We start from the raw sequence: 23990 nt of genomic DNA, 5'->3' as shown, positions 1-23990 counted from the left end.
GAGTAGATGTCGGAAAATGATGATTGAGGTGATTCTGAATTCCAAGATGGTGACTTCCGGTTTATTGATATTCCTTGAAAACCCTTACAATATTGGTATTTTCTGTACTGGTTTGATGAGTAGATGTCGGAAAATGATGATTGAGGTGGTTCTGAATTCCAAGATGGTGACTTCCGGTTTATTGATATTCCTTGAAAACCCTTACAATATGGGTCTTTTTGGAGCTGGTTTAGTGCATATTACGTAGAAAATAATGTTTGAATATTAGTGGATTACTGATTGTATCCTATATTGTATTAATATTTGGGAAGAGTCGCTTAAAACAAACTATGTTGTGCCTCTAAAAAACACGAAATATACTGTGAGTCCAAGTTTTTCACTTTGTACTCCAGTACTTTCACACTTGATGATTTATCGTAATCCGTCCAATGTAATGTAAAATTCAATTGGCTATTTTTTTGCTAATATTATTTTATTTAATTCTCAATTTATTGAATAACTAAGGTTTTCATTGTTTAAACCATAGTCCTCCATTGATACCTTCCACTATCTATATATGTAACACATGGTGACTGGTAATAGGTGTTACATCCGAAAGGAGGTGATAGTAAACCTTTTATATAGCCAAAATTTGTACAGGAAAGTAGGTCCGAAAATCATCCTCAATGAGTTTTTGCCAAAATCAATTTGATTATTGTGTTTACTCTCTAATACAGTCGTCGACGTTTCAAACATATACCGAACGCTTTTGGATGGAAAACTGTGGTAATTTGAAAATAGAACAAAAATGTCTTAGTTCATCATTCATCGAGCTGAGTTGAATGATATATAACGATAAGTGTCTCCGAGCTTCAAACAAATTTTTATTTTCATTCAAATCTATACTCTTTCTATAGAGAATTGCAAAAAAAAATGGAATGTACACGACTCAACAGTGATCAAAATCGAAATAGATGTTGAATATGGTTGACAGTGGCAACCCATATGATGTAAGTTTTCTTAAATCGGTCAGTCTAAACCGGAGCTTTATTGTTTAAGTGTAGGAAATGTACTTGTGAGATTGTTTTATGCCTCACCGTCTTTATAACAGGAATTCGAGTCAAAATTTTGATTATGCAAGCCGACTTTCTATCCGAGGCCCGGAGGGCCGAGTGTCATATGCCATTCGACTGAGTTCTTCGAGTACGCAAAATGTCTGTGTGTGTATGTGCGCATGTGTATGTAACGTTTTATTACGCTAAATTTTATAGGAGATGACTGCAACGATTTTCACACTCTTAGATTCAAATGAAAGGTCTCATACAAAATGTGAAAATAAGTACGCCTTATTTCCGGAACTTTTTCCGGAGTTGAATAAACAGATTTTAACACACTTGGATCAGTTAAAAAAAAACTCTTCAGGTCTGATACAAATTACTGAATTTTTTTGGATCTGACTACTGGCTCCGGAGTTATGAGTTGAATGTGCAAAAAAAAAATAAAATTTTTGTGCTAACTTTTCTCAGAGATGGCGAGACCGATTTCCACAAACTGATTCAAATGGTCTAATAGTCCATTACAAACTTTCTCAACTTCATCTGTATACGACTTCCAGTTCCAAAATAATAGGGTAAAGTGTGTCAAAAAAAATGTGCACACCATTTTTGTTTCAAATGTTTCGCGTATGAAAGTGCGTCGCCATATGCCATTAGCGAGTGTCATTATATTTGAATCTTAAGCGTGGCCATGCTGATATGGACCGATTTGTGCATAAGAATGAATAACAGTTCAGGTATTGAAATCAGTCAACGAAAACGAAAACAAAAGTTTTAACAGCAGTTCAAAACTTGAATCTATTCAAATAAATCATATTTACTACAATACTGAAAATAAAATATTACCATTTCTTTCACCAAAGTATGAACCTTAAAATATTTACATCGAAGCATATTCATCAATTTGTGTATTTGTTTGACAATTTGATTGTAAGTGTTAAGCTAATATCATATTGAATTTGGAATAAAATTCCTAAAGTTTATTTTAAACAACTTTCTTCCAAATATTGACTCGTAAAATCCATTTCAAAAGTAACAATATTATAGAATATTCGAAAGTAAGTCATAATTACTCAAACAACGTTTAATAAGAACTGTTCTTCAAACTCGTTCCGAAAACATTCGTTTTGATACGGGTTTCTAGAAACACCATCTTGGATTTTAAAATGACTTTTAACATTATTTTCCGACATCTCACCATTCCATATTAAAATTATTACCGTTCCAAAAATATCCATATTATGAGGGTTTTCAAGGAATATGAATAAACCGGAAGCCGCCATCTTGGAATTCAGAATCACCTGAAATATCATTGTTGATGCACAATTGCATGTCAGAAGACAAGTTAAGTGAGCTTCACTGTACATGAAGTAGAAATCGATCAACGTTATTATTCGAGCAGTTTTATTAGTAGTTGAGAGAGTTTGCGATTACATTCGTCTGCGATATAGGCTTTCCGGCATATTCCACGTAATATGCTTTCCGGCAGAGACAAACTTTGTTCATATAATAATGTACGCAGGCTATATAAGGGCAGTGCAGATCAGATCAGACACGGTACTGTGGTATTACGGTACTACAGTACTAAAGTACTTCGATAGAACATTAAGTTTACGTTATATTCGTCGTGATTGTCCTAGTCGTAATTCGATGTCGTCCAAGTGTTGTCCTAGTTCGGTAAAATATATTAGTCAGTTAATCAAGAATAAACGCGTACCAGTTTATAACAACACATCCGAACTATTCCGCGGTGTCCCCATCCGTGCGAAAGCCGTGCCATGGCTTAATGTATTCGAAGTGTACGCAGTGTCCCAATCTGTACGAAAGCCGTCCCAGGCTTAAGTTGGAAGCCGTCCCGGACTTCATATTTCCGTACAATTTAAACACAACGTAGGGTACAGATGAGCCTCATCATAATCGTGTGGTGAGCGCCATCATAAATTTGGTGCCGTGACCAGGATTCTCCTCGCGAGACGAACCAGTTACCAGTGATCAGAAATGTATTTGTTACGACGGTTGAAATGTGAAAAGGCAGTTCGTTCCCCATACGATCGTTTCTCACCGTCATTCCTAAATTGCGTCGCTCAGAACAAAACAGCTCATAGTTACCCTGTGAAAAAGTACAATTGCAAAATTGAAACCGCCATATCCCGAACAGAACGACCTTCATTGTCGCTATAATCAGCTAGTAAAAGGCACATGCCGATTTGAGTTCCTTTGTACAACTTGGTATCAATTAGTGTTGGTAAAAATTGAGGCGAAATTAATCAGTGCCGATAAAACGATAATTCAATAGTACTTAAAATTGGGTCGAATATGTGCAGTAAAATATAAGCATCGTGTGTCGAAAAATGAAAAATGTGGTCAAGTGGAACTGCAATGGCGACATTATAATTCCCCTGTGATTACCGTTATTGAGACAAATCTCGTGAGCAAGAGAGATAGTATATTTTTGAACTTTAATCAAAATATTCGTGTGTCATGAATCGTATTTTACTAAAACTAAAAGGTGCACACCTTTCATCAAACGTCATGCTCATATGAGCAGAATCCATCTCCGCCGGGTAAGTCTTCGGCATGTACGGAGCGAAAAACGAGCTGTCAGTTGAAGGCACACATCATTCGCATCAACACGTGTTTTTAGTCGTCCAGCAAAATTTCACATTAATTTCGTGAGTGAAATCATTTTCAACATGTCGGTCACCAATCAAAATCACCTCAACATGGTCGTAAGGTTAGCGGAGTATATCCTGTCACTGGGTTCCGATGGCCTTTTGGACGATAGAGAAGTATCATTCTTACAAGCCACATATGATCATCTAACGGAGCAACGTCAGCAGCTAGGTGTGCATTTATCAGCAGAAAAGCCAATCCCATGGAAGCAAACAGAACGGCTTGCGCCCATCGAAGAGGCCAGGGCATGGATTTTGTTATGCCTACGTCGCAGTCGGGCAATAGCAAAACAACCGTCAACAAACCAGCATTCAACAGCAGAGCAGCAGACAGCAGAACAACCGTCAACAGTAAAACAGCAGTCAACAGTAAAACAACCGTCAACAGTAAAACAGCAGTCAACAGTAAAACAGCCGTCAACAGTAAAACAGGAGTCAGCTGCAAAACAACAGTTATCAGAAAAGCAGTTCTCAATGAAACAGGTAGAAGGTACACCAGATTTAAAAGTGGATCAAGCACAGCAAAAAAGGATTCATCAGCCGGTATGTCATCTATGTGCAGAAAGGCATTTTTTGTACCATTGCCCGCAGTTTCGTGAGTTGTTATCAACAGACCGTTTGAAGTACGTGGAGAGGGCAAAGCTGTGCCCAAATTGCTTTGATGCCAGGCACTCTTCCATCGAGTGCACTAAGGTACCAAGATGTTTGGAATGTGCCGGGGCACATCACACCAAGCTGCACCAAGGAATTATACGTCGAAAATAAGTCACGTCGGTTGCAGCAGTTCAGTTATTTGATCAGCGTTATCATTTGGACGACATGAAGTCGTTATTTCCTTTGTTTTCTTTATTTTCAACAATTTGACACTGAAATACATAAAATCACTTGTTCCACTCTTCTGTACTAACTGAATTCTTTACAAACTGAGCCTTGTTAATTATCCACGTCATTCTCCTGTGCACTGGTCCTATTCATAAAGTCAAGTTCAACACGGAGCAATAGGCTTTGCTATGTCATCGTAACCTATTGTTTACGCGGTGCACCAACGCTGAATTGAGATACCAGCAGTTCGAGTAAAATTTGCTGTCAGCGTCCACTTCTCCGCCGATTATGTATCCGGTCCTTACTCAGGAGGAAGAATCACCACAAGGTCTTTGCTAAAGCTCGGAGGAATCGATCGGTTCCAGAAACGTTTTCGTTGTCGTATCAAAGCACCAGTCAACATCACACAGCTTGTCGTCACCAACATGAAATGCAGCATATAATCACCATCACGTCAGAGAAGCAGTTCAGTCTACAACATCGTCATCGATGCCACCGATGCACTCTCCCATCAGTATGAGGTACAATGCCAACAAAATCAGCGGTTGACAACCACATGCCAGAAGTGGTTTCGAGGTTCCAGCAACGAAGCAAGCAGGGATGGTTCAGTTTTTGATCGAGGTGATCAGAACTACCATCCCAACACTATTCCAAGTTAAGTACACAATCTAAATTGAAAGCAGCAGAAACTGATCCATCTTCCCATACAGGCAACGTTACCGCAGATCATAAGTCATCACCACCAAGGGTGAAGCAGGACTACGGAGTAGGTTAACGGAGAGAATTCACCTAATGGACTTCATCAATCAAAGCGGATCGCTATATCAATTGTCAACGAGATCATCAGCTCACCTGTCCTGCAGCAACAGTCTGTTTCCATGGAACAACACACTGTTCGAGGAAGTTTATACCAGTAAACAACATTGCTACGGTCTTAGCAATCATCGCGGCTCATCGCAGTGGTGGAACCAGCGGAGTCGCTCGGGTCTTGTCTTATCGACGCCGGCTGCATAGCAGTTGACGGAGTCGAATTCAAGTCTCCCGTCCTCGACGCCCATGGTTCGCCAAAGGATCATCGAGTACCATCAAGCAACATACTAAAATTATTGTGAATAGCAAATACAGAGAACTTGTAATGAACAGGCTAGTTAGGCAAATAGAACTCGTACAGTAATTTTGAAAAGTGATAACAGTAGGCAGTTCAGAAATCGCACACACAGCAGTAATGAGTCTCAATTGTGTCATGCTAAGATAGGTCAGTTCATTGATATCAGATAAAGTTTGTTGAAAGCGTAGTCTTTCAAGGCGGGCGGTATGTTGATGCACAATTGCATGTCAGAAGACAAGTTAAGTGAGCTTCACTGTACATGAAGTAGAAATCGATCAACGTTATTATTCGAGCAGTTTTATTAGTAGTTGAGAGAGTTTGCGATTACATTCGTCTGCGATATAGGCTTTCCGGCATATTCCACGTAATATGCTTTCCGGCAGAGACAAACTTTGTTCATATAATAATGTACGCAGGCTATATAAGGGCAGTGCAGATCAGATCAGACACGGTACTGTGGTATTACGGTACTACAGTACTAAAGTACTTCGATAGAACATTAAGTTTACGTTATATTCGTCGTGATTGTCCTAGTCGTAATTCGATGTCGTCCAAGTGTTGTCCTAGTTCGGTAAAATATATTAGTCAGTTAATCAAGAATAAACGCGTACCAGTTTATAACAACACATCCGAACTATTCCGCGGTGTCCCCATCCGTGCGAAAGCCGTGCCATGGCTTAATGTATTCGAAGTGTACGCAGTGTCCCAATCTGTACGAAAGCCGTCCCAGGCTTAAGTTGGAAGCCGTCCCGGACTTCATATTTCCGTACAATTTAAACACAACGTAGGGTACAGATGAGCCTCATCATAATCGTGTGGTGAGCGCCATCAATCATTTTCCGACACCTATTCATCAAACCTGTTCCGAAAATACCCATATTGTAAGGGTTTCCAAGGAATATCAATAAACCGGAAGTCGCCATCTTGGAATTCAGAAACACCTTAATAATCATCTTCCGACATCTACTCATCAAACCCGTACCAAAAATACCCATATTGTAAGGGTTTTCAAGGAATATCAATAAACCGGAAGTCGTCATCTTGGAATTCAGAACCACCTCAAATATCGTTTTCCGACATGTACTCATCAAACCCGTACCAAAAATACCCATATTGCAATGGTTTTAAAGGAATATCAATAAACCGGAAGTCGCCATCTTGGAATTCAGAACCACCTCAAATATCGTTTTCCGACATGTACTCATCAAACCCGTACCAAAAATACCCATATTGTAAGGGTTTTCAAGGAATATCAATAAACCGGAAGTCGTCATCTTGGAATTCAGAACCACCTCAAATATCGTTTTCCGACATGTACTCATCAAACCCGTACCAAAAATACCCATATTGTAAGGGTTTTCAAGGAATATCAATAAACCGGAAGTCGTCATCTTGGAATTCAGAACCACCTCAAATATCATTTTCCGATACCTATTCATCAAACCCGTTCCGAAAGTACCCATATTGCAATGTTTTTCAAGGCATATAAATAAACCGGAAGCCGCCATCTTGGAATTCAGAATCACCTGAAATATCATTTTCCGACACCTATTCATCAAACCTGTTCCGAAAATACCCATATTGTAAGGGTTTCCAAGGAATATCAATAAACCGGAAGTCGCCATCTTGGAATTCAGAAACACCTTAATCATCATCTTCCGACATCTACTCATCAAACCCGTACCAAAAATACCCATATTGTAAGGGTTTTCAAGGAATATCAATAAACCGGAAGTCGTCATCTTGGAATTCAGAACCACCTCAAATATCGTTTTCCGACATGTACTCATCAAACCCGTACCAAAAATACCCATATTGTAAGGGTTTTCAAGGAATATCAATAAACCGGAAGTCGTCATCTTGGAATTCAGAACCACCTCAAATATCGTTTTCCGACATGTACTCATCAAACCCGTACCAAAAATACCCATATTGTAAGGGTTTTCAAGGAATATCAATAAACCGGAAGTCGTCATCTTGGAATTCAGAACCACCTCAAATATCGTTTTCCGACATGTACTCATCAAACCCGTACCAAAAATACCCATATTGTAAGGGTTTTCAAGGAATATCAATAAACCGGAAGTCGTCATCTTGGAATTCAGAACCACCTCAAATATCATTTTCCGACACCTATTCATCAAACCCGTTCCGAAAGTACCCATATTGCAATGTTTTTCAAGGAATATCAATAAACCGGAAGCCGCCATCTTGGAATTCAGAACCACCTCAAATATCGTTTTCCGACACCTATTCATCAAACCTGTTCCGAAAATACCCATATTGTAAGGGTTTCCAAGGAATATCAATAAACCGGAAGTCGCCATCTTGGAATTCAGAAACACCTTAATCATCATCTTCCGACATCTACTCATCAAACCCGTACCAAAAATACCCATATTGTAAGGGTTTTCAAGGAATATCAATAAACCGGAAGTCGTCATCTTGGAATTCAGAACCACCTCAAATATCGTTTTCCGACATGTACTCATCAAACCCGTACCAAAAATACCCATATTGTAAGGGTTTTCAAGGAATATCAATAAACCGGAAGTCGTCATCTTGGAATTCAGAACCACCTCAAATATCATTTTCCGACACCTATTCATCAAACCCGTTCCGAAAGTACCCATATTGCAATGTTTTTCAAGGAATATCAATAAACCGGAAGCCGCCATCTTGGAATTCAGAATCACCTGAAATATCATTTTCCGACACCTATTCATCAAACCTGTTCCGAAAATACCCATATTGTAAGGGTTTCCAAGGAATATCAATGAACCGGAAGTCGCCATCTTGGAATTCAGAAACACCTTAATAATCATCTTCCGACATCTACTCATCAAACCCGTACCAAAAATACCCATATTGTAAGGGTTTTCAAGGAATATCAATAAACCGGAAGTCGTCATCTTGGAATTCAGAACCACCTCAAATATCGTTTTCCGACATGTACTCATCAAACCCGTACCAAAAATACCCATATTGCAATGGTTTTCAAGGAATATCAAAAAACCGGAAGTCGCCATCTTGGAATTCAGAACCACCTCAAATATCGTTTTCCGACATGTACTCATCAAACCCGTACCAAAAATACCCATATTGTAAGGGTTTTCAAGGAATATCAATAAACCGGAAGTCGTCATCTTGGAATTCAGAACCACCTCAAATATCGTTTTCCGACATGTACTCATCAAACCCGTACCAAAAATACCCATATTGTAAGGGTTTTCAAGGAATATCAATAAACCGGAAGTCGCCATCTTGGAATTCAGAACCACCTCAAATATCGTTTTCCGACATGTACTCATCAAACCCGTACCAAAAATACCCATATTGTAAGGGTTTTCAAGGAATATCAATAAACCGGAAGTCGCCATCTTGGAATTCAGAACCACCTCAAATATCGTTTTCCGACATGTACTCATCAAACCCGTACCAAAAATACCCATATTGTAAGGGTTTCCAAGGAATATCAATAAACCGGAAGTCGTCATCTTGGAATTCAGAACCACCTCAAATATCGTTTTCCGACATGTACTCATCAAACCCGTACCAAAAATACCCATATTGTAAGGGTTTTCAAGGAATATCAATAAACCGGAAGTCGTCATCTTGGAATTCAGAACCACCTCAAATATCATTTTCCGACACCTATTCATCAAACCCGTTCTGAAAGTACCCATATTGCAATGTTTTTCAAGGAATATCAATAAACCGGAAGCCGCCATCTTGGAATTCAGAATCACCTGAAATATCATTTTCCGACACCTATTCATCAAACCTGTTCCGAAAATACCCATATTGTAAGGGTTTACAAGGAATATCAATAAACCGGAAGTCGCCATCTTGGAATTCAGAAACACCTTAATCATCATCTTCCGACATCTACTCATCAAACCCGTACCAAACATACCCATATTGTAAGGGTTTTCAAGGAATATCAATAAACCGGAAGTCGTCATCTTGGAATTCAGAACCACCTCAAATATCGTTTTCCGACATGTACTCATCAAACCCGTACCAAAAATACCCATATTGTAAGGGTTTTCAAGGAATATCAATAAACCGGAAGTCGTCATCTTGGAATTCAGAACCACCTCAAATATCATTTTCCGACACCTATTCATCAAACCCGTTCCGAAAGTACCCATATTGCAATGTTTTTCAAGGAATATCAATAAACCGGAAGCCGCCATCTTGGAATTCAGAATCACCTGAAATATCATTTTCCGACACCTATTCATCAAACCTGTTCCGAAAATACCCATATTGTAAGGGTTTCCAAGGAATATCAATAAACCGGAAGTCGCCATCTTGGAATTCAGAAACACCTTAATAATCATCTTCCGACATCTACTCATCAAACCCGTACCAAAAATACCCATATTGTAAGGGTTTTCAAGGAATATCAATAAACCGGAAGTCGTCATCTTGGAATTCAGAACCACCTCAAATATCGTTTTCCGACATGTACTCATCAAACCCGTACCAAAAATACCCATATTGCAATGGTTTTCAAGGAATATCAATAAACCGGAAGTCGCCATCTTGGAATTCAGAACCACCTCAAATATCGTTTTCCGACATGTACTCATCAAACCCGTACCAAAAATACCCATATTGTAAGGGTTTTCAAGGAATATCAATAAACCGGAAGTCGTCATCTTGGAATTCAGAACCACCTCAAATATCGTTTTCCGACATGTACTCATCAAACCCGTACCAAAAATACCCATATTGTAAGGGTTTTCAAGGAATATCAATAAACCGGAAGTCGTCATCTTGGAATTCAGAACCACCTCAAATATCGTTTTCCGACATGTACTCATCAAACCCGTACCAAAAATACCCATATTGTAAGGGTTTTCAAGGAATATCAATAAACCGGAAGTCGCCATCTTGGAATTCAGAACCACCTCAAATATCGTTTTCCGACATGTACTCATCAAACCCGTACCAAAAATACCCATATTGTAAGGGTTTTCAAGGAATATCAATAAACCGGAAGTCGTCATCTTGGAATTCAGAACCACCTCAAATATCGTTTTCCGACATGTACTCATCAAACCCGTACCAAAAATACCCATATTGTAAGGGTTTTCAAGGAATATCAATAAACCGGAAGTCGTCATCTTGGAATTCAGAACCACCTCAAATATCATTTTCCGACACCTATTCATCAAACCCGTTCCGAAAGTACCCATATTGCAATGTTTTTCAAGGAATATCAATAAACCGGAAGCCGCCATCTTGGAATTCAGAATCACCTGAAATATCATTTTCCGACACCTATTCATCAAACCTGTTCCGAAAATACCCATATTGTAAGGGTTTCCAAGGAATATCAATAAACCGGAAGTCGCCATCTTGGAATTCAGAAACACCTTAATCATCATCTTCCGACATCTACTCATCAAACCCGTACCAAAAATACCCATATTGTAAGGGTTTTCAAGGAATATCAATAAACCGGAAGTCGTCATCTTGGAATTCAGAACCACCTCAAATATCGTTTTCCGACATGTACTCATCAAACCCGTACCAAAAATACCCATATTGTAAGGGTTTTCAAGGAATATCAATAAACCGGAAGTCGCCATCTTGGAATTCAGAAACACCTTAATAATCATCTTCCGACATCTACTCATCAAACCCGTACCAAAAATACCCATATTGTAAGGGTTTTCAAGGAATATCAATAAACCGGAAGTCGTCATCTTGGAATTCAGAACCACCTCAAATATCGTTTTCCGACATGTACTCATCAAACCCGTACCAAAAATACCCATATTGTAAGGGTTTTCAAGGAATATCAATAAACCGGAAGTCGTCATCTTGGAATTCAGAACCACCTCAAATATCATTTTCCGACACCTATTCATCAAACCCGTTCCGAAAGTACCCATATTGCAATGTTTTTCAAGGAATATCAATAAACCGGAAGCCGCCATCTTGGAATTCAGAATCACCTGAAATATCATTTTCCGACACCTATTCATCAAACCTGTTCCGAAAATACCCATATTGTAAGGGTTTCCAAGGAATATCAATAAACCGGAAGTCGCCATCTTGGAATTCAGAAACACCTTAATCATCATCTTCCGACATCTACTCATCAAACCCGTACCAAAAATACCCATATTGTAAGGGTTTTCAAGGAATATCAATAAACCGGAAGTCGTCATCTTGGAATTCAGAACCACCTCAAATATCGTTTTCCGACATGTACTCATCAAACCCGTACCAAAAATACCCATATTGTAAGGGTTTTCAAGGAATATCAATAAACCGGAAGTCGCCATCTTGGAATTCAGAAACACCTTAATAATCATCTTCCGACATCTACTCATCAAACCCGTACCAAAAATACCCATATTGTAAGGGTTTTCAAGGAATATCAATAAACCGGAAGTCGTCATCTTGGAATTCAGAACCACCTCAAATATCGTTTTCCGACATGTACTCATCAAACCCGTACCAAAAATACCCATATTGTAAGGGTTTTCAAGGAATATCAATAAACCGGAAGTCGTCATCTTGGAATTCAGAACCACCTCAAATATCATTTTCCGACACCTATTCATCAAACCCGTTCCGAAAGTACCCATATTGCAATGTTTTTCAAGGAATATCAATAAACCGGAAGCCGCCATCTTGGAATTCAGAATCACCTGAAATATCATTTTCCGACACCTATTCATCAAACCTGTTCCGAAAATACCCATATTGTAAGGGTTTCCAAGGAATATCAATAAACCGGAAGTCGCCATCTTGGAATTCAGAAACACCTTAATCATCATCTTCCGACATCTACTCATCAAACCCGTACCAAAAATACCCATATTGTAAGGGTTTTCAAGGAATATCAATAAACCGGAAGTCGTCATCTTGGAATTCAGAACCACCTCAAATATCGTTTTCCGACATGTACTCATCAAACCCGTACCAAAAATACCCATATTGTAAGGGTTTTCAAGGAATATCAATAAACCGGAAGTCGTCATCTTGGAATTCAGAACCACCTCAAATATCATTTTCCGACACCTATTCATCAAACCCGTTCCGAAAGTACCCATATTGCAATGTTTTTCAAGGAATATCAATAAACCGGAAGCCGCCATCTTGGAATTCAGAATCACCTGAAATATCATTTTCCGACACCTATTCATCAAACCTGTTCCGAAAATACCCATATTGTAAGGGTTTCCAAGGAATATCAATAAACCGGAAGTCGCCATCTTGGAATTCAGAAACACCTTAATCATCATCTTCCGACATCTACTCATCAAACCCGTACCAAAAATACCCATATTGTAAGGGTTTTCAAGGAATATCAATAAACCGGAAGTCGTCATCTTGGAATTCAGAACCACCTCAAATATCGTTTTCCGACATGTACTCATCAAACCCGTACCAAAAATACCCATATTGTAAGGGTTTTCAAGGAATATCAATAAACCGGAAGTCGTCATCTTGGAATTCAGAACCACCTCAAATATCGTTTTCCGACATGTACTCATCAAACCCGTACCAAAAATACCCATATTGTAAGGGTTTTCAAGGAATATCAATAAACCGGAAGTCGTCATCTTGGAATTCAGAACCACCTCAAATATCATTTTCCGACACCTATTCATCAAACCCGTTCCGAAAGTACCCATATTGCAATGTTTTTCAAGGAATATCAATAAACCGGAAGCCGCCATCTTGGAATTCAGAATCACCTGAAATATCATTTTCCGACACCTATTCATCAAACCTGTTCCGAAAATACCCATATTGTAAGGGTTTCCAAGGAATATCAATAAACCGGAAGTCGCCATCTTGGAATTCAGAAACACCTTAATAATCATCTTCCGACATCTACTCATCAAACCCGTACCAAAAATACCCATATTGTAAGGGTTTTCAAGGAATATCAATAAACCGGAAGTCGTCATCTTGGAATTCAGAACCACCTCAAATATCGTTTTCCGACATGTACTCATCAAACCCGTACCAAAAATACCCATATTGTAAGGGTTTTCAAGGAATATCAATAAACCGGAAGTCGTCATCTTGGAATTCAGAACCACCTCAAATATCGTTTTCCGACATGTACTCATCAAACCCGTACCAAAAATACCCATATTGCAATGGTTTTCAAGGAATATCAATAAACCGGAAGTCGCCATCTTGGAATTCAGAACCACCTCAAATATCATTTTCCGACACCTATTCATCAAACCCGTTCCGAAAGTACCCATATTGCAATGTTTTTCAAGGAATATCAATAAACCGGAAGCCGCCATCTTGGAATTCAGAATCACCTGAAATATCATTTTCCGACACCTATTCATCAAACCTGTTCCGAAAATACCCATATTGTAAGGGTTTCCAAGGAATATCAATAAACCGGAAGTCGCCATCTTGGAATTCAGAAACACCTTAATAATCATCTTCCGACATCTACTCATCAAACCCGTACCAAAAATACCCATATTGTAAGGGTTTTCAAGGAATATCAATAAACCGGAAGTCGTCATCTTGGAATTCAGAACCACCTCAAATATCGTTTTCCGACATGTACTCATCAAACCCGTACCAAAAATACCCATATTGTAAGGGTTTTCAAGGAATATCAATAAACCGGAAGTCGTCATCTTGGAATTCAGAACCACCTCAAATATCGTTTTCCGACATGTACTCATCAAACCCGTACCAAAAATACCCATATTGTAAGGGTTTTCAAGGAATATCAATAAACCGGAAGTCGTCATCTTGGAATTCAGAACCACCTCAAATATCGTTTTCCGACATGTACTCATCAAACCCGTACCAAAAATACCCATATTGTAAGGGTTTTCAAGGAATATCAATAAACCGGAAGTCGTCATCTTGGAATTCAGAACCACCTCAAATATCGTTTTCCGACATGTACTCATCAAACCCGTACCAAAAATACCCATATTGTAAGGGTTTTCAAGGAATATCAATAAACCGGAAGTCGTCATCTTGGAATTCAGAACCACCTCAAATATCGTTTTCCGACATGTACTCATCAAACCCGTACCAAAAATACCCATATTGTAAGGGTTTTCAAGGAATATCAATAAACCGGAAGTCGTCATCTTGGAATTCAGAACCACCTCAAATATCATTTTCCGACACCTATTCATCAAACCCGTTCCGAAAGTACCCATATTGCAATGTTTTTCAAGGAATATCAATAAACCGGAAGCCGCCATCTTGGAATTCAGAACCACCTCAAATATCGTTTTCCGACACCTATTCATCAAACCTGTTCCGAAAATACCCATATTGTAAGGGTTTCCAAGGAATATCAATAAACCGGAAGTCGCCATCTTGGAATTCAGAAACACCTTAATCATCATCTTCCGACATCTACTCATCAAACCCGTACCAAAAATACCCATATTGTAAGGGTTTTCAAGGAATATCAATAAACCGGAAGTCGTCATCTTGGAATTCAGAACCACCTCAAATATCGTTTTCCGACATGTACTCATCAAACCCGTACCAAAAATACCCATATTGTAAGGGTTTTCAAGGAATATCAATAAACCGGAAGTCGTCATCTTGGAATTCAGAACCACCTCAAATATCATTTTCCGACACCTATTCATCAAACCCGTTCCGAAAGTACCCATATTGCAATGTTTTTCAAGGAATATCAATAAACCGGAAGCCGCCATCTTGGAATTCAGAATCACCTGAAATATCATTTTCCGACACCTATTCATCAAACCTGTTCCGAAAATACCCATATTGTAAGGGTTTCCAAGGAATATCAATAAACCGGAAGTCGCCATCTTGGAATTCAGAAACACCTTAATCATCATCTTCCGACATCTACTCATCAAACCCGTACCAAAAATACCCATATTGTAAGGGTTTTCAAGGAATATCAATAAACCGGAAGTCGTCATCTTGGAATTCAGAACCACCTCAAATATCGTTTTCCGACATGTACTCATCAAACCCGTACCAAAAATACCCATATTGTAAGGGTTTTCAAGGAATATCAATAAACCGGAAGTCGTCATCTTGGAATTCAGAACCACCTCAAATATCATTTTCCGACACCTATTCATCAAACCCGTTCCGAAAGTACCCATATTGCAATGTTTTTCAAGGAATATCAATAAACCGGAAGCCGCCATCTTGGAATTCAGAATCACCTGAAATATCATTTTCCGACACCTATTCATCAAACCTGTTCCGAAAATACCCATATTGTAAGGGTTTCCAAGGAATATCAATAAACCGGAAGTCGCCATCTTGGAATTCAGAAACACCTTAATAATCATCTTCCGACATCTACTCATCAAACCCGTACCAAAAATACCCATATTGTAAGGGTTTTCAAGGAATATCAATAAACCGGAAGTCGTCATCTTGGAATTCAGAACCACCTCAAATATCGTTTTCCGACATGTACTCATCAAACCCGTACCAAAAATACCCATATTGCAATGGTTTTCAAGGAATATCAATAAACCGGAAGTCGCCATCTTGGAATTCAGAACCACCTCAAATATCGTTTTCCGACATGTACTCATCAAACCCGTACCAAAAATACCCATATTGTAAGGGTTTTCAAGGAATATCAATAAACCGGAAGTCGTCATCTTGGAATTCAGAACCACCTCAAATATCGTTTTCCGACATGTACTCATCAAACCCGTACCAAAAATACCCATATTGTAAGGGTTTTCAAGGAATATCAATAAACCGGAAGTCGTCATCTTGGAATTCAGAACCACCTCAAATATCGTTTTCCGACATGTACTCATCAAACCCGTACCAAAAATACCCATATTGTAAGGGTTTTCAAGGAATATCAATAAACCGGAAGTCGTCATCTTGGAATTCAGAACCACCTCAAATATCGTTTTCCGACATGTACTCATCAAACCCGTACCAAAAATACCCATATTGTAAGGGTTTTCAAGGAATATCAATAAACCGGAAGTCGTCATCTTGGAATTCAGAACCACCTCAAATATCATTTTCCGACACCTATTCATCAAACCCGTTCCGAAAGTACCCATATTGCAATGTTTTTCAAGGAATATCAATAAACCGGAAGCCGCCATCTTGGAATTCAGAATCACCTGAAATATCATTTTCCGACACCTATTCATCAAACCTGTTCCGAAAATACCCATATTGTAAGGGTTTCCAAGGAATATCAATAAACCGGAAGTCGCCATCTTGGAATTCAGAAACACCTTAATAATCATCTTCCGACATCTACTCATCAAACCCGTACCAAAAATACCCATATTGTAAGGGTTTTCAAGGAATATCAATAAACCGGAAGTCGTCATCTTGGAATTCAGAACCACCTCAAATATCGTTTTCCGACATGTACTCATCAAACCCGTACCAAAAATACCCATATTGTAAGGGTTTTCAAGGAATATCAATAAACCGGAAGTCGTCATCTTGGAATTCAGAACCACCTCAAATATCGTTTTCCGACATGTACTCATCAAACCCGTACCAAAAATACCCATATTGCAATGGTTTTCAAGGAATATCAATAAACCGGAAGTCGCCATCTTGGAATTCAGAACCACCTCAAATATCATTTTCCGACACCTATTCATCAAACCCGTTCCGAAAGTACCCATATTGCAATGTTTTTCAAGGAATATCAATAAACCGGAAGCCGCCATCTTGGAATTCAGAATCACCTGAAATATCATTTTCCGACACCTATTCATCAAACCTGTTCCGAAAATACCCATATTGTAAGGGTTTCCAAGGAATATCAATAAACCGGAAGTCGCCATCTTGGAATTCAGAAACACCTTAATAATCATCTTCCGACATCTACTCATCAAACCCGTACCAAAAATACCCATATTGTAAGGGTTTTCAAGGAATATCAATAAACCGGAAGTCGTCATCTTGGAATTCAGAACCACCTCAAATATCGTTTTCCGACATGTACTCATCAAACCCGTACCAAAAATACCCATATTGTAAGGGTTTTCAAGGAATATCAATAAACCGGAAGTCGTCATCTTGGAATTCAGAACCACCTCAAATATCGTTTTCCGACATGTACTCATCAAACCCGTACCAAAAATACCCATATTGTAAGGGTTTTCAAGGAATATCAATAAACCGGAAGTCGTCATCTTGGAATTCAGAACCACCTCAAATATCGTTTTCCGACATGTACTCATCAAACCCGTACCAAAAATACCCATATTGTAAGGGTTTTCAAGGAATATCAATAAACCGGAAGTCGTCATCTTGGAATTCAGAACCACCTCAAATATCGTTTTCCGACATGTACTCATCAAACCCGTACCAAAAATACCCATATTGTAAGGGTTTTCAAGGAATATCAATAAACCGGAAGTCGTCATCTTGGAATTCAGAACCACCTCAAATATCGTTTTCCGACATGTACTCATCAAACCCGTACCAAAAATACCCATATTGTAAGGGTTTTCAAGGAATATCAATAAACCGGAAGTCGTCATCTTGGAATTCAGAACCACCTCAAATATCATTTTCCGACACCTATTCATCAAACCCGTTCCGAAAGTACCCATATTGCAATGTTTTTCAAGGAATATCAATAAACCGGAAGCCGCCATCTTGGAATTCAGAACCACCTCAAATATCGTTTTCCGACACCTATTCATCAAACCTGTTCCGAAAATACCCATATTGTAAGGGTTTCCAAGGAATATCAATAAACCGGAAGTCGCCATCTTGGAATTCAGAAACACCTTAATCATCATCTTCCGACATCTACTCATCAAACCCGTACCAAAAATACCCATATTGTAAGGGTTTTCAAGGAATATCAATAAACCGGAAGTCGTCATCTTGGAATTCAGAACCACCTCAAATATCGTTTTCCGACATGTACTCATCAAACCCGTACCAAAAATACCCATATTGTAAGGGTTTTCAAGGAATATCAATAAACCGGAAGTCGTCATCTTGGAATTCAGAACCACCTCAAATATCATTTTCCGACACCTATTCATCAAACCCGTTCCGAAAGTACCCATATTGCAATGTTTTTCAAGGAATATCAATAAACCGGAAGCCGCCATCTTGGAATTCAGAATCACCTGAAATATCATTTTCCGACACCTATTCATCAAACCTGTTCCGAAAATACCCATATTGTAAGGGTTTCCAAGGAATATCAATAAACCGGAAGTCGCCATCTTGGAATTCAGAAACACCTTAATAATCATCTTCCGACATCTACTCATCAAACCCGTACCAAAAATACCCATATTGTAAGGGTTTTCAAGGAATATCAATAAACCGGAAGTCGTCATCTTGGAATTCAGAACCACCTCAAATATCGTTTTCCGACATGTACTCATCAAACCCGTACCAAAAATACCCATATTGCAATGGTTTTCAAGGAATATCAATAAACCGGAAGTCGCCATCTTGGAATTCAGAACCACCTCAAATATCGTTTTCCGACATGTACTCATCAAACCCGTACCAAAAATACCCATATTGTAAGGGTTTTCAAGGAATATCAATAAACCGGAAGTCGTCATCTTGGAATTCAGAACCACCTCAAATATCGTTTTCCGACATGTACTCATCAAACCCGTACCAAAAATACCCATATTGTAAGGGTTTTCAAGGAATATCAATAAACCGGAAGTCGTCATCTTGGAATTCAGAACCACCTCAAATATCGTTTTCCGACATGTACTCATCAAACCCGTACCAAAAATACCCATATTGTAAGGGTTTTCAAGGAATATCAATAAACCGGAAGTCGTCATCTTGGAATTCAGAACCACCTCAAATATCGTTTTCCGACATGTACTCATCAAACCCGTACCAAAAATACCCATATTGTAAGGGTTTTCAAGGAATATCAATAAACCGGAAGTCGTCATCTTGGAATTCAGAACCACCTCAAATATCATTTTCCGACACCTATTCATCAAACCCGTTCCGAAAGTACCCATATTGCAATGTTTTTCAAGGAATATCAATAAACCGGAAGCCGCCATCTTGGAATTCAGAATCACCTGAAATATCATTTTCCGACACCTATTCATCAAACCTGTTCCGAAAATACCCATATTGTAAGGGTTTCCAAGGAATATCAATAAACCGGAAGTCGCCATCTTGGAATTCAGAAACACCTTAATAATCATCTTCCGACATCTACTCATCAAACCCGTACCAAAAATACCCATATTGTAAGGGTTTTCAAGGAATATCAATAAACCGGAAGTCGTCATCTTGGAATTCAGAACCACCTCAAATATCGTTTTCCGACATGTACTCATCAAACCCGTACCAAAAATACCCATATTGTAAGGGTTTTCAAGGAATATCAATAAACCGGAAGTCGTCATCTTGGAATTCAGAACCACCTCAAATATCGTTTTCCGACATGTACTCATCAAACCCGTACCAAAAATACCCATATTGCAATGGTTTTCAAGGAATATCAATAAACCGGAAGTCGCCATCTTGGAATTCAGAACCACCTCAAATATCATTTTCCGACACCTATTCATCAAACCCGTTCCGAAAGTACCCATATTGCAATGTTTTTCAAGGAATATCAATAAACCGGAAGCCGCCATCTTGGAATTCAGAATCACCTGAAATATCATTTTCCGACACCTATTCATCAAACCTGTTCCGAAAATACCCATATTGTAAGGGTTTCCAAGGAATATCAATAAACCGGAAGTCGCCATCTTGGAATTCAGAAACACCTTAATAATCATCTTCCGACATCTACTCATCAAACCCGTACCAAAAATACCCATATTGTAAGGGTTTTCAAGGAATATCAATAAACCGGAAGTCGTCATCTTGGAATTCAGAACCACCTCAAATATCGTTTTCCGACATGTACTCATCAAACCCGTACCAAAAATACCCATATTGTAAGGGTTTTCAAGGAATATCAATAAACCGGAAGTCGTCATCTTGGAATTCAGAACCACCTCAAATATCGTTTTCCGACATGTACTCATCAAACCCGTACCAAAAATACCCATATTGTAAGGGTTTTCAAGGAATATCAATAAACCGGAAGTCGTCATCTTGGAATTCAGAACCACCTCAAATATCGTTTTCCGACATGTACTCATCAAACCCGTACCAAAAATACCCATATTGTAAGGGTTTTCAAGGAATATCAATAAACCGGAAGTCGTCATCTTGGAATTCAGAACCACCTCAAATATCGTTTTCCGACATGTACTCATCAAACCCGTACCAAAAATACCCATATTGTAAGGGTTTTCAAGGAATATCAATAAACCGGAAGTCGTCATCTTGGAATTCAGAACCACCTCAAATATCATTTTCCGACACCTATTCATCAAACCCGTTCCGAAAGTACCCATATTGCAATGTTTTTCAAGGAATATCAATAAACCGGAAGCCGCCATCTTGGAATTCAGAACCACCTCAAATATCGTTTTCCGACACCTATTCATCAAACCTGTTCCGAAAATACCCATATTGTAAGGGTTTCCAAGGAATATCAATAAACCGGAAGTCGCCATCTTGGAATTCAGAAACACCTTAATCATCATCTTCCGACATCTACTCATCAAACCCGTACCAAAAATACCCATATTGTAAGGGTTTTCAAGGAATATCAATAAACCGGAAGTCGTCATCTTGGAATTCAGAACCACCTCAAATATCGTTTTCCGACATGTACTCATCAAACCCGTACCAAAAATACCCATATTGTAAGGGTTTTCAAGGAATATCAATAAACCGGAAGTCGTCATCTTGGAATTCAGAACCACCTCAAATATCATTTTCCGACACCTATTCATCAAACCCGTTCCGAAAGTACCCATATTGCAATGTTTTTCAAGGAATATCAATAAACCGGAAGCCGCCATCTTGGAATTCAGAATCACCTGAAATATCATTTTCCGACACCTATTCATCAAACCTGTTCCGAAAATACCCATATTGTAAGGGTTTCCAAGGAATATCAATGAACCGGAAGTCGCCATCTTGGAATTCAGAAACACCTTAATAATCATCTTCCGACATCTACTCATCAAACCCGTACCAAAAATACCCATATTGTAAGGGTTTTCAAGGAATATCAATAAACCGGAAGTCGTCATCTTGGAACTCAGAACCACCTCAAATATCGTTTTCCGACATGTACTCATCAAACCCGTACCAAAAATACCCATATTGCAATGGTTTTCAAGGAATATCAATAAACCGGAAGTCGCCATCTTGGAATTCAGAACCACCTCAAATATCGTTTTCCGACATGTACTCATCAAACCCGTACCAAAAATACCCATATTGTAAGGGTTTTCAAGGAATATCAATAAACCGGAAGTCGTCATCTTGGAATTCAGAACCACCTCAAATATCGTTTTCCGACATGTACTCATCAAACCCGTACCAAAAATACCCATATTGTAAGGGTTTTCAAGGAATATCAATAAACCGGAAGTCGCCATCTTGGAATTCAGAACCACCTCAAATATCGTTTTCCGACATGTACTCATCAAACCCGTACCAAAAATACCCATATTGTAAGGGTTTTCAAGGAATATCAATAAACCGGAAGTCGCCATCTTGGAATTCAGAACCACCTCAAATATCGTTTTCCGACATGTACTCATCAAACCCGTACCAAAAATACCCATATTGTAAGGGTTTTCAAGGAATATCAATAAACCGGAAGTCGTCATCTTGGAATTCAGAACCACCTCAAATATCGTTTTCCGACATGTACTCATCAAACCCGTACCAAAAATACCCATATTGTAAGGGTTTTCAAGGAATATCAATAAACCGGAAGTCGTCATCTTGGAATTCAGAACCACCTCAAATATCATTTTCCGACACCTATTCATCAAACCCGTTCCGAAAGTACCCATATTGCAATGTTTTTCAAGGAATATCAATAAACCGGAAGCCGCCATCTTGGAATTCAGAATCACCTGAAATATCATTTTCCGACACCTATTCATCAAACCTGTTCCGAAAATACCCATATTGTAAGGGTTTCCAAGGAATATCAATAAACCGGAAGTCGCCATCTTGGAATTCAGAAACACCTTAATCATCATCTTCCGACATCTACTCATCAAACCCGTACCAAACATACCCATATTGTAAGGGTTTTCAAGGAATATCAATAAACCGGAAGTCGTCATCTTGGAATTCAGAACCACCTCAAATATCGTTTTCCGACATGTACTCATCAAACCCGTACCAAAAATACCCATATTGTAAGGGTTTTCAAGGAATATCAATAAACCGGAAGTCGTCATCTTGGAATTCAGAACCACCTCAAATATCATTTTCCGACACCTATTCATCAAACCCGTTCCGAAAGTACCCATATTGCAATGTTTTTCAAGGAATATCAATAAACCGGAAGCCGCCATCTTGGAATTCAGAATCACCTGAAATATCATTTTCCGACACCTATTCATCAAACCTGTTCCGAAAATACCCATATTGTAAGGGTTTCCAAGGAATATCAATAAACCGGAAGTCGCCATCTTGGAATTCAGAAACACCTTAATAATCATCTTCCGACATCTACTCATCAAACCCGTACCAAAAATACCCATATTGTAAGGGTTTTCAAGGAATATCAATAAACCGGAAGTCGTCATCTTGGAATTCAGAACCACCTCAAATATCGTTTTCCGACATGTACTCATCAAACCCGTACCAAAAATACCCATATTGCAATGGTTTTCAAGGAATATCAATAAACCGGAAGTCGCCATCTTGGAATTCAGAACCACCTCAAATATCGTTTTCCGACATGTACTCATCAAACCCGTACCAAAAATACCCATATTGTAAGGGTTTTCAAGGAATATCAATAAACCGGAAGTCGTCATCTTGGAATTCAGAACCACCTCAAATATCGTTTTCCGACATGTACTCATCAAACCCGTACCAAAAATACCCATATTGTAAGGGTTTTCAAGGAATATCAATAAACCGGAAGTCGTCATCTTGGAATTCAGAACCACCTCAAATATCGTTTTCCGACATGTACTCATCAAACCCGTACCAAAAATACCCATATTGTAAGGGTTTTCAAGGAATATCAATAAACCGGAAGTCGCCATCTTGGAATTCAGAACCACCTCAAATATCGTTTTCCGACATGTACTCATCAAACCCGTACCAAAAATACCCATATTGTAAGGGTTTTCAAGGAATATCAATAAACCGGAAGTCGTCATCTTGGAATTCAGAACCACCTCAAATATCGTTTTCCGACATGTACTCATCAAACCCGTACCAAAAATACCCATATTGTAAGGGTTTTCAAGGAATATCAATAAACCGGAAGTCGTC

This window comes from Malaya genurostris, chromosome 2 (genome assembly GCF_030247185.1).
Source record: "Malaya genurostris strain Urasoe2022 chromosome 2, Malgen_1.1, whole genome shotgun sequence".
NCBI lineage: Eukaryota > Metazoa > Arthropoda > Insecta > Diptera > Culicidae > Malaya > Malaya genurostris.
This window is presented reverse-complemented; position numbering follows the sequence as displayed.